The 11,361-nt window shown below is 38.6% G+C and overlaps 1 pseudogene; it reads left to right on the top strand.

Annotated features, from left to right (window-relative positions):
- The first annotated feature begins 10,368 nt into the window (after positions 1–10,368).
- On the top strand, positions 10,369–11,143 carry LOC109792926 (V-type proton ATPase subunit D pseudogene; annotated as a pseudogene).
- The last annotated feature ends 218 nt before the right edge of the window (positions 11,144–11,361 follow it).

The following is an 11,361-nucleotide window of genomic DNA, read 5'->3' as shown; positions in this document are numbered from 1 at the left end:
ATTATATATATAGTTAATTATGTGTAATTTGAATTGTTTGAGAATCAGTGAGTGCCTGTAGTTCCTAAAAGAAATTCTTGATTTATAAAGTAAATTGAAAATTGATGTTAATTACATGAAATGTGAAATTGAGGTTGAAATTAGGTAATTGATGATATAATAAAGCAGTATTAGGATCTGATTGTGATTTTTACCGATTGATTTGGAATTTTGGAGTTTAGGGTTCATACTATTTGATTTTCACACATTTTGCAAGTTTTTCACAAATTGGTACTGTGTCAAGCATCAAATGGATAGTGTTGGGTGTCATTTGACGTTATTGTTGCATCATGTCACATTGGGCATGACGTTAGCCATGTTAGGTGCAAGTACTCTCGAGAGAATTTTGTCCTCAAGCATGATGATATCATAAAGAGATTTTGTGGTCTTCATATGAATTATTAACCTTGGATGTTAGCTTTCTAATTTTGTTAGAGTCACCTAAAAAGAAGCTCTAAACCAATCACATTATGACACATAAGTAAATTCTAATTAATTAAATTAATATTAATTAACATAATTAAGAGATGATTAAGAGACCAAATTATATGTCATAGATGGTGAAAATTCTAATGATGATATTAGCTTCTTAGAATTATAATTTATTTGTAAGATGCTTTAATAATTCTATGATGTTCTAGAAAATTTTATAAAACTCTCCAAAGTAGATACCTAATCACCAAATGATTAAATAGGTTGGAAGTTTAATATTAAGAATCTTAAATATTTCTAGAAAGTTCTATAAAATTCTAGAAAATATTTCACTTTAAATGGGAGCCACCATGCCACATCACTTCTAAACAACTTATATTACATTTTTAAAGTTTTGCTCCAATGTATAGTTCTTATAAGCATCTCAAATTTTTATAATTTTTTTATTTACTCTTCACTTTTGTCAACTTAAAAAATAATTTTATTATAATTAAATATTAATTTAGTTAAACATAATAAATAATATTTTAACATGCATAAAAAATTGATAAAAAAAATCACAATTATTTCAATGCGTATAAAAATATTAAATATTAAAAACAAAGAAATTACATAGTAAAGAGAAATACTCAAAGATTAGAAATATAAAATTGTGAATAACCAATTTTATCCAGACCCACAAAAGCAATAAAATGGACGTCTACTATGAAGAGGAGGAGCTCGCAAAGTAGGGAGGCAATACCCTATTACAACAAGGAAGCTTAAAGCCCAAAAAAGTTGGTTTAGTAGCCCAAAACGGGCTATTTCAAAACCGGAACGGGCCGTTTCCAAGTCGGAATGGGTCGTTCCAGGTTACTAAAAAGACCTAAACCCTAGTTGAAAACTGGCCATTCCCAAACTGGAAATGGGCGTTCCAAACCACCTAAAAGGTCTAAAATCCTAGTTTGGAACAGGTCGTTCCAGTGCAGTTCGTTATGGGACACATTCAAATCTAGAACGGGCCGTTTTGCTTTTAGAACGGGCCATTCTAGATTCAAATTTAGCTCATAAATGAATGATCCAGAACGGGCCGTTCTAGTCAGGTCTGATGTCTATAAATAGTATACTTGGGCACTATTCTCGAGGCCGAAAAATATTCCTCTAAGACTTCTTATAACTCGAAAATCCTCTCTCTCTTTTTTTTATTTCTTGGGATCTGTGAGGCATCTATATAGTGTGAAAGGTAGCCAAAAAGCACCTAATAGATGTAGACACCCAATTTTGTCCGAGGGCATACAAACAAGGAAATGGACTTCCATTATCGAAGGAAAGAAACTCCCAAAGCATGGAAACAACAAGACATGACATCAGAAGGCCTAAAATCCCAAATAAGCTGGTTTTAGCAGCCCGGAACGGGCCGTTCCCAATTTGGAATGGGCTGTTCCAAGTTCCTAAAAGGGCCTAAAACCCTAGTTTGGAACGGGCCGATCCTAAACTGGAACAGGCCGTTCCAAGCTCCTAAAAAAGGGCTAAATCCGTAATTGGAACGGGCCATTCCCAAAACTGGAACGGACCGTTCCTAAACTGGAACGGGCTGTTCCAAGTTATTAAAAAGGCTTTAAAATCCTTGTTTGGAACGGGCCGTTCCAAGTTATTAAAAAGGCCTTAAAATCCTTGTTTGGAACGACCGTTCCAGTATAGTCAGTTACGTGTTAATCTTATCTCTGGAACGGGCCGTTCTAGTTTCAGAACATGTCATTCTAGTTACAAAATTAACACAGAATGGCCAGATCCAGAATGAGCCGTTCCAATTTTGGAACGGGCCATTCTGGCACCCTTCTGATGCTTATAAATAGACAGCTCGGACACAGTTCTCAGGACTCCCAAATTTCGTCCAAAACTCCTTAGAGCTCGAAATTTTTCTCTTTCTCTCCTATTGTATTTCTTGAGTTTTGTGAGGCTTATTGTAGTGTGAAAGGTTGCCACAAAGCACCTAAAATCTCCATATTTGAAGATTCAATAGAGGTCGTTCAAGAGGTATTTCAGTCAATCTTCTTCTCTCCCTTTTATTTCTTATCTTTGATAAACATTGTTATAATAAAAGCAATCATGTAGACATTTTAGGGTCAATTGTATAATTTAAATTTCAAGCATGTAAATAGTTATTAATAAAAGGGGATTTAATATTTATATTATTATTGTTTATAATGCTAACTTCATCATAGGGTACCGATTAAGGGCATTGTAGGGGTGCTTAATACCTTCCATACACGTAACCGACCCCCGAACCCGATTCTGGTTATTAAGGCCATTATTGGCCTTTTAAAAACCTTTTCTTTTTCAAATGTTTTGAGTAAAACATTGGTGGCGACTCGATGAACCTATTTTCAAAACCATTAATTAGGGATTAGTCTGGTGTCTGGGCATTCCCTAATTGATGAGATCTTTAAAAGGATGTCTAAACCATAGGTCGCGAGATCGGAAATTTTTGGGTTGCGACAGATGGCAACCCCACTGGGGAAGTTTTAAGAGGGTCAGGCCCATATAAATGATGAAATTAGCATTATAAAAAATAATAATTTAAATATTTTTCCCCTTTATTTTGTTTATTTTATTTGTTTGGCTTTCATATCTGTTTGCCTGTTTAAATTCAGCACTTGTTTGGAATAAAAATTGTACACAAACCTTTGCACACAACAGTTCCCCTACACCTAGGGGCATAAGGGTATTAAACATAGGGGGTGGTTGACGTACGACCGACCCAAGTTTGGCCTTGGAGCCTGCGAGCCTTGTCAAAAATCACACTCAAGGTGATAACCGGTTACTCTAACCTGAAATACTGCGACAGACCTTAGAGTTTGCCAGGTGACGGCGACAGAGATACTGGGTCCCTATAATAGGGGCACCTTGGGGGCCTTAAAACCGGTGAGATTAGAATCGTCCTATACAATGCACTTTTCTTGTAGGGACCACAGACCAAGGATTTGAATGCGACTGTCTGCGGTGTACATTTGTTTGAGCATATGTGTGTTGCATTTGTTGTGTTCTCTTTTTGTTCATTTCAAATAGAGAGGAATTATAGACAAATAAACAGATATCAATAAAAAAAACTAACACTCTTCTGTATACCCTAACTCTAAAGCATCATATAGGATAGTTTGTTTCAAAAAAAAAAAGACAAAAAAATATATAGCAAAAATCATGCATCATAACCTTAGTAAAAAAAATGATAAAATTTAGGTAGAAAACAAATATCATGCATCTTTTAGTTTAGCATATACATTCATTAGAAATGGAAGACACATAGTATGCAAAGATTTTTGAGAAAGGAGAACATTCTAAAGTACAAGAATTGTGTGCCCTTATACTAAGGAGGCCTACTAGACTTTGAACTCTCGTCATCCTTTCAACAGAAGGCAAAGTTTACATCTTCTCAGACTTCTTCCAACCTAGAAAGATGTCATTCCTCAATTCAAATAGGAGATTATTTGAAATTTCGAAAAGGAGGCACGCGAAAAAAAAGGAAATTGAAGCAAAAAAAAAAAACAAAAAAAGAGAGAAAAAGAATTTGCTTCAAAAGAACATAGTTTAGGAAACTAAAGAAAACTTCGCTGATGAACGAGAAATCATGAACTTAGAGAGTTTGAAAAAATTGATAATAAGCACCCATACACCTCCAATTCATTATCAAATTACTCCAAACCGCATCTTTCTTCTCTGACTCATCAACCTCGTTAATAAAGATGAAAATTTTGGCAATCACCAAAATAGTGGGGAACCCGAAGATCCTATTGACGGTTACTTCGGATGGGAATAACAAGAAGAGAATATGAGAAGAAACGAAGACTAATTGCAAATCAACAAACGAGCAAGCATGTCTATAGGGACATGATTCAAGCATGAGCTTCTGTAGCCTACAACAACATCATCAAAGTGCACCGAAAGATCTTGTACAAAGAATGTTCTCTAAACAAACAAATCAATGAGAATGATATTTGTTGAATTTCTCAATCATCTTTGCATCCTATTTTGCACCTCATATAGATAATATGCCTTCCTTGTAAATAATAAATAAGAATAAAAAGGGACACTTAACCTGTGCGTGTTAATCAAATAATGAGATCACTGGTAATCAAGTGCAAACTCGATACATCAAATTGGAAGAACTTAAAAACTAGTAATTGTGCAAGAAGACTGGGGGGCATAACACGCCCAAGTTGACGATTCAAACACCGAGAGTTCCCCATACAGAAATGACAACTGTTGGGATAGGAGGAATGATCAAGAATGAATGAATCCTTGCTTCTAGGGAATTATAACAAAATCCAATTGAAGAATAAAGGCATTGAATGACAAAAACCCGCTAGGACGAAAACCCATAAAGGGCGTCCTAGGCAAAAATTAGGGTAAAGGAATCAAAATCCCGATAGGATACGTCCTATGCAAAAGTTAGGGATATATAAAAGTAAGAATGTCTAAGTTGAAACCGAAAGGTGGCTCGAGTATTCCCTTCGAAAGCAAGAATTCATAAAGGTTTCACTCAAAGTTCAAAACACTGACGTCCAAGCAAGCAGTTTTGAAATTATCAAATCATCCATGACTCTCTAGGGGGCAACCTCCGTCTATCTCTTTGTGTATGAATCACGAACTCGGGGCATGGCCGGGCCTTCGAGATTTGTTAAAGGGGCACGTGTAAATTGAAAGTACTATTTTAAATGCCATAGCACTCTTTTGTTTCTCTTCTCCCTTTAAATATTCACTCTAGGCCTCATCCATCAACCCTTAACAAACAAAATGTATTTACCACAAAGATGTTACTCAATAATAGCATGGAAAGGATAACAAAGGAACAATCAAGAATCCAAACATGACTGGGTTTAATAAAAATAGGGCGTCCCATACAAACGTGATGGAGTTGGTGAGGAACAAGTGATTGATGCTTGCTCCTTTAGACCTTCTCCGAATGTGAAGACCTTTCCCTTGAGCTTGCCACGGTTTAAATGATGGAATAAGATGATTGAAATGGTAGGAGAATCCCTAAGCTAAGGATGGAAGCATCCAAGCTAAAGATTCAAATGAAAGCTCACTTTCAAGTTTAGGAATGGAGGTTTTCCTAGAACTAGGGTTAGTGAGATTTCGGTGACCTTTGAGAGAATTTGGGCTGAAGCAAAATTCATAAATTCTCATTCATCAAAAGTGTTTACAATAGTGAAGGATTCAAGCATATAAAGTCACGGATCAAGGAGCCAACCCATGTGCACTAAGCCATGTGCAGCCCTTCCTTTTAGATTCTTAATTGCATTTAGAGGTAATTTATGGTTCATTTGAATGTACACATGTGCAGCCACCTTTGGTGTGACACTCTTACTACCCCAACACATATACTGTAACTTTACAAATAAATGTTTAAAAAAAAGTAAAAGGGTTCACATGAGAAACTTCAAAAATCGTTCTTCAATAACCACAATAATAAAAGCATGTTCTCCTCCACCTATGGCTAAAAAGGTGGTCATTACTGAACCAGCAACTGAAGTCACCGTCCCTTCAGCTCAGACAACAACTCAAAAGGACGTTTCTTCCTCCCTCATCACTATACATCCCTCCTTCGTAAGTAATGATTCTATATCTCATTCATTCATACATTCATCAAAATTCTAATTATAATTTCTTTACAAACCTCTTCTGTAAATACCTTGGCCCTAAGAAGAAGGAAGCCGGCTATCAAGATCGATTATAGGGTCTTGCCTCCATAGTCCCTTTCTTCCTCATCATTCTCCCTCAAAGAAACAACTAACCCACTACTTCCAGAAGGGATGCCTCCAAATACATATGAATATTCACTTATCTATCCTGGTGCATCAAATCCTGAAGGAAAAAGGGAGTTGCTTCAATCTGCCCATCGCACCACCGACAAGGACGTCATGAAAAGGAACAGAGTCGGTATGCGCTCAAAGCCACAACCATACATCGTTGACAAAACAATCAATGTGCTTTTTTCCCGCTATCCCATCACTTAGGTTGGACGCTATGTTTTGCAAACACCCACTTCGCATGCCCTGGGATACTACAAACCAATGTACTCCTGGCTTGAGGAAGGCTCAATCATACTGGACGCCTCAAGGAACCCTCTGCGCGATTCGCAAGGGAATACTCACAAGTATGAAGCCATCCTATCCAACAAGCCAACATATGGACCGGAGTACTATTACCTAGAGCAGGCTCCTCCTCCAACTCCATTATCCATTATTGTTTGTCCAACTGCTTTTGGACTCAAGCAAGAATCTCACTCATCCTCTTCGTCCTCCTTCTAGACTGTAGAAGACTTGCCTAGACATCCTCTATTTGTGTATTTTCTGTTGAAGCACTTTCCTGCACTTACTGTCACTGACCCTCACGGTCAAACAGTTGAAGACTCCACCCCGACATGCCCAAATGCTCTTCCCGTGCCGGAATATGAGTATGAGGAAGGAGTGTACGAGTGCAAACTATACTGCCCAGACGTACCTTTGTCTCCATCTGAGGCGTATCTAGCTCTTTCGCCTAGTACCATAACTGCTCTTCCTCCACCAACCTTCAAGAGGAAAATCTATCCAAGAGGAGTAATCAAGTCCAAATTCACATGGAATCCACAACAAGGGACTCCCAAACTTATTCGTCCTCTCCGTCAATAATCCTCATCCTCCTCACCCTCCAAAGAGATAAACTCATCCTCCACCCAACCAAGAAAGCCTCCATCCCGTCTACCAAAGGTAGAATTATTTAATTCTCCTAATAAAATTTTTCCTATACATATAGGTCACTATCGCTCCCTCTCAGCGTCGGACCTTTCAGCAATTGGTCATCTGCGCCTATGTATAGATACACCCTCACAATTGTACATACCTCCCTCTTTATACACTCCAGAAGCAACACAAATTTATGTTTATCCTGACTGTATCTGCCCACGTCTTCCTCCAATTGATCAAAAATAAAATGAAGGAACTTGCACTTCATTTGGGACGAATGCCCGTGCCATCAAAGGTTGAGGTTCGTCAATATAAAGGAGTGAACTTGGATTGGCAACAAGATTCTGCCAGGGCACTAACATATACTGGAGACGACGCTGAAAAGTTCTATAAGAACTTCATGCATAAAAGTGGGCAAGAGGCAAGCTCATCTGGTCTCTCAGACAATGAAAAGGCTAAGATGCTCATGCTGCGTGGGTATTGCTGGATGACCCACTGTAGAATGATGCATTTCTCAACCACATCTGCAGCCTTTCTTCAAAGGCATCATGGACCTGAACTTAATGCTCTAAGCAAATAGTACTTCATTCATTCTACACTTTTCAATCGGGACTTTATACAAGGATGAATGGAAAGCTATGACAAACTCATGGTTCAAAGCCCATGTCTACGACTGGTGCAAACACATTCCCTCATGGAAACCAGGTATGCCTATGCCTTTGGATATTCTTTCTAGAATGGCACCGTTTGGATCACAAAAATCTGAGCCTATCCCTACTAAACCAATATCTGCGTCTGCCCCTCTGGAGGTTCTTCCATCTGCCTCTGAACCGAGCCAGAAATATGTCTCAGTTGAAGAATTCAACAAGTTCAGAACAGACTTAGATAACAAGTTTAACAACTTGTTTAATCTAATTGCATCCAAGCTTTCCAAAGATCCACCTCCGTCTTGATGATCATATTCAGGGAAGATAGAACAACTCGTGCAGGATTAGTCATGTTAGGAAAAGAAAAACAATTTGTATTTCTTTTTGAACATTCCTTTTGTACACACTTGATGTTATTCAATACACATCCCTTTTTCACACCTCATTTTTTTAAGTATCCTACTATTTATACTGTTAAATTGGTATTTTCATCTGCTTCCAATTTTGTTTTGATGATTACAAAGGGGGAGAAATAGAAAAGAAATTAATCAAATATGCATCAAAATCTAATATGTATCAATATCTAATATGTAATCCAATACGTATTAAAGAATCAAAAACACTCCTAAAGGATAATTGTTAGAAAAGAATGGCTCAATCCAAGAGGGGGGTGAATTGGATTCTATGACACTTAAATTTTTTTTAGACTTCTAAGGATCTTTATTTCAACTTAAAATTTTCTAATATGAATTCTCAAAGAAGTTCCTTGAAAGACTTGCCAATGGGAATGAGTCCTATATGATTTCTTGATTAATCTTGATTAAGTTCAATGTTAAGAACACTTAATATGCAACACTTTGGTTCAGTTTAAAGTAATGTTATGCATACAAAAATATTAATCAAGATCATCCATTTTAATACTCAACCAAGATTTTGCTCAATGTAAAAGATAAAAGTGGGAGAGAAGAATGCACAAGTATTTTATCCTGGTTCAGCCACTCCACATGTTACCTACATCCAGTCCTCAATCATAACCTGATCAAGATTTGTTCCACTATCTCAATGAAGAAGTTTTACAAGCATACCACACATGCATATACTCCTACATTCAAGATAACCACTTTCTTGCCCCAAGAAAGCACTTCTTGTAGAAACCCACTACAAGAACTCCTTACCACTTGAGACACCTACTCAAGATTTCCCTAACACTTTACACAAAGAATTAAAGGAACGAATTCACCTGGAAGCCGAACAAATCAGACTGTGAATTCCAAAAGCAAATTTTAATCTTCCTCTCCCAAGAATATAGTGATGATGATAATCTGTTTCAAAACATTTCACAAAATGTTTTTCTTCTTGGTTTCACAAAGAAAACACTCCAAGAAGGTCACAAAGACTTCACAATATAGTTTTTCTCTCTTTGAAGTTTCAAAGTGTGAAAGCTATTTATAAAAATTTCAGAACCAGATAATCGATTATTTTAAAGGATAATCGATTATTTTTCTCTTCATGATTTCTGGAAATCACTCAAGAACAGAATAATCGATTATTTTGCAAGATAATCGATTATTCTAGAGAGTGCTTCCTAGAATAATCGATTATTTCACAGATAATCGATTATTATAGCAAGACTTTTTTCACCTGTTGCTGGAATAATCGATTACACTTAATGATAATCGATTATTTTGAGTTAGTTTTCAAAAACTCAATTTTATACTTCAAAAATCTTTCCAAGTATTTTAAATCATCATCATACTCACTCTTAGAGTCAATTTAGATTAAGATTAACTCATGCACAAAGCACACACATGCAAAATAAGCTAATCAAAACAATACATCTCATAAGAACTTATAAACTACTCCTATTACACATCATGATAGTCATATCTTCTTCTTGACTAGTTTGTGTCCTTGGTCAGCTTCAATTCTCAGAATCCACCCTTTGTTATAATCAAAACTCTCATGTTCTCTCATACTTCAGAGCTTAGTTGATTCACTACTCTATGAATCTCAACAATAATTGTGTAAGCGGGAGAGCATACACTAAGGGGGACAGTTGAAATACATTGTTAATATTCAACTTGCACTAACGTACAATACAATCTGCTCTAATTACTTTAATTTATACCTGTACCGTCCCGGTCAGAATCCGATCCAATCCATTTACATGGGTGCACTCGGTCAGAATCTGACTTGTCTGCTCTGCAGGGGTAACTCGGCCAAAATCCAATCTAACTCTCCCACATAGACACTGATCCAATGTCAGGGATAAAATCCCATCTTTAATGACAAGATATTCTCCAAATATTAACAGCTAAGGAAATCCCTTGATCCTCGGGGCCCAAGTGGCCCATGAACGAGGTACCATAAAACCCAAAATCCTAGAGTTGAGGAGGCAGATTACACTTTTTGAATGCTCTGGCTTTGCGGCTTGATCTAGGAAAAACCCTAGCGCATCCCGTGACCGGAACATTTTGGCGCCCACCGTGGGACTACGGTAAAACTTTCCCTACGCCCCAAGAAATGAAAAAGACCTACGCCCTACTATGAGAAGGGGCGGCGCATCCAACTCACCGAGATTCACTCTCTCTGCTCTCGATCTCCGTCGCCAAGACACGATGTCGGGGCAATCGTAGCGTCTGAACGTGGTCCCCATGGTGACGAAGCTGGGAGTGGTGAAGGCGTGTTTGGTCGGCGCCACGCGCGGCCACGCGCTCCTAAAGAAGAGGAGCGACGCACTGACAATGCAGTTCCATCAGATCTTGAAGAAAATCGTGTCCACAAAGGAGTCAATGGGCGACATAATGGAATGTCGACGTTCGCGCTCACAGAGGCTAAGTACGTGGCCGGCGACCGCATCAAGCACGTGGTCCTCGAGAACGTGCGCGAGGCCTCGTTCCGCGTCCGCTCCCGCCAAAGAGAACGTCGCCGGCGTTGAGCTCCCCAAGTTCGACTATGTTGCCGACGCCGACGCCGCCAGAAGCGACCTCACCGGCCTCGACCACGGCAGCCAGCAGGTGCAGCAGGGCCGCGCCGCCTGCGTCAGGGCCATCGAGGTCCTTGTGGAACTCGCCTCGCTCCAGACCTCGTTTCTCACTGAAGTCGATGGCGGGGGCGCGCGGCGCCGCCAAGAGTGGAGAGAGGGCGAGTGGGGTTTCGCTCAAGTTGCCACCGCTGGCTTCATATTCTGATGTTTATGGCGATTTAATTAGGCAAAAGGAGGTCAAGTGTGGTCTTTGCGGTGATAAATGTGGTTCCGAACATTACCGATTGTAGCCAGGTTATTTTATTTTATTTTATTTTATTTATTATTTTTTATTATTTCGTTGATTTCTGAACATCGGTTTTAGTGATACATTGGTACTTGGCGGTTATGTTGGTCATGCCTGCACCCGACAAATTAGTGAAATTATTATTGTTCCGGTCACGGGGTGCGCTAGGGTTTTTCCTAGGTCAAGCCGCAAAGTCAGAGCATTCAAAAGTGTAATCTGCCCTCTCAACTCTAGGGTTTTGGGTTTTATGGCACGTCGTTCATGGGC

This window comes from Cajanus cajan, chromosome 11 (genome assembly GCF_000230855.2).
Source record: "Cajanus cajan strain Asha chromosome 11, NIPB_CcT2T_4, whole genome shotgun sequence".
Lineage (NCBI taxonomy): Eukaryota > Viridiplantae > Streptophyta > Magnoliopsida > Fabales > Fabaceae > Cajanus > Cajanus cajan.
This window is presented reverse-complemented; position numbering and strand designations above follow the sequence as displayed.